Genomic DNA, 1,996 nt, shown 5'->3' with positions numbered 1-1,996 from the left:
CCCTTCATGGATCCCGCACCCTGCCCCAAAAACCCTGCACCTTTCACAGATCCTGCCCCCTTCATGGGTTCTGCACCCTGCCCCAAAACCCCTGCACCCTGCCCCATGCACCCTGCACCCTTCATGGGTCCTGCACCCTGCCCCAGGCACCCTGCACCCTTCACAGATCCTGCACCCTTCACGGGTCCTGCACCCTGCCCCACGCACCCTGGCCCTTTCTATGGCAAGGCTGCCTTTACCAGGGGCTGCAAGAGCCGGGCACCGCAGGGCTCCGTCTCCCAGCTGCTCTGCCTGCACCCTGCCCCATGCACCCTGCACCCTTCATGGGTCCTGCACCCTGCCCCAGGCACCCTGCACCCTTCACAGATCCTGCACCCTTCACGGGTCCTGCACCCTGCCCCACGCACCCTGGCCCTTTCTATGGCAAGGCTGCCTTTACCAGGGGCTGCAAGAGCCGGGCACCGCAGGGCTCCGTCTCCCAGCTGCTCTGCCCTGGCGTCCCCATGCCGCCCTGTGTCCCCAGGCTGGCTGGCACACGCCGGGGGGTGACTTCTCCTGGGCCGCTGCAGAGGGGCAGAGCGGGGGTTGCCTCCGCTCCCCGTGCAGGTCGATAACGCGTGCCACCTTGGAGAGAGGCAGGCTTCCACGTGCACCCCACTAAAACACCCACCGGGTCCTGGAAGTGCTCTGGGGGCTTTTCCCCTCCCCAACAGACCCCAAATATCTCTTGTTCGAGCGAGTTGCGCTGTGTCGGCTCATCCTCCCTCTGCCCTCCGGGGTGAGGCAGCTTCCCCAGCACCTTCCATCATTGCATACAACTCCTTGCCATCATATATCACAACAGTTGGACTTGATCTTAAAGGTCTTTTCCAACCCAGACGATTCTGTGATTCGACATTTTCTCCCCCCCTTCTCTTGTTTCCTTTCATGTCTCCTGCCGTTTCATGTCAGCACAGACTGGTGCTGCAGCCCCGGCTGGTCCCAACTGCCCGGGGATGATGCCCTTGCCCCGGGCAGCCCCTGCCCTGGCTGGGGGATGCCTGGCCCTGGCCGCTTTCCCCTGCTATAAAGCCAGCTGGGGTGCCCAGGCTGTGCATCCCGTGCACCCAGGGGGGTGCCCCCGCACCCGCGGGCTCCTTGCCGGCGGGGTTACGTGTCTGACTGGCACCCATCCCTCTCACCCCTGCTCTCCGAGCTGCTAGAGCCCATTTCTACCTCGCAGGGGGAGCTGTATTTGTAGGAGATCCATACATCCCTTCATCATCCTTGTTGCCCTCCCCTGGACTCTCTCCAGGAGTTCCTCATCCTTCTTGAACTGGGGAGCCCAGAACTGGACCCAGAGCTCCAGGTGGGGTCTCACCAGGAAGCCAGGGGGAGAATAAACAATAGATTTCCAAACTCTGGGAATAGACTGGGAGTCCTATGAGCTCTCCGGGGTGGCTGAAGGGGCGAGGGCAGTTTATTGTTTTCACCGCTCATTATTAGTGATAGCTGGATTTTCAGCTCCCAGGGTGCAAAGAGCTAAGGCACCTTCCAAATAATGTCTTTGGGGGGCAGATGAAGTGGTGGAAATGAGTCTGTGCAGCCTTCACCTGCTCTCAGGGCCAGCCAGCGCCCGGTCCCGATGAATTCCTGGCACCGTGCTTTGGAAAGGGAGCGTTCCCTGATTGAGGGAGGCTCCTGGTCGCTTTATGGGAGGCAGCATCGTGAGGCAGTGGACCGGTCCCCTGAGATGCTCTGTGGCATCTCCCCATCTCCCCATCCCATCCTGAGCCCTCCGCCAGCTGCCCGGGAGGAAGGAGCAGAGTTGGGTACCACGGCCTCAGCCTGAACCCCCAGGGTCTGTGGGAGGTGAGGCTGGCAGGAGGCAGCTGGCCAAAATACTGCTGGCCTCTCCTGGGAACTGGGGGTCTTGGAAGAGAGCGGCCCCCCATCTGTGCTCCCTCTTCCTGCTGGTTTTCTACCGGGAGAGGGACCAGCCACTCTCCTTTCCCCT

Source organism: Egretta garzetta, unplaced genomic scaffold, assembly GCF_000687185.1.
Source record: "Egretta garzetta isolate BGI_Z169 unplaced genomic scaffold, ASM68718v1 scaffold520, whole genome shotgun sequence".
Taxonomy (NCBI): domain Eukaryota; kingdom Metazoa; phylum Chordata; class Aves; order Pelecaniformes; family Ardeidae; genus Egretta; species Egretta garzetta.
This window is presented reverse-complemented; position numbering follows the sequence as displayed.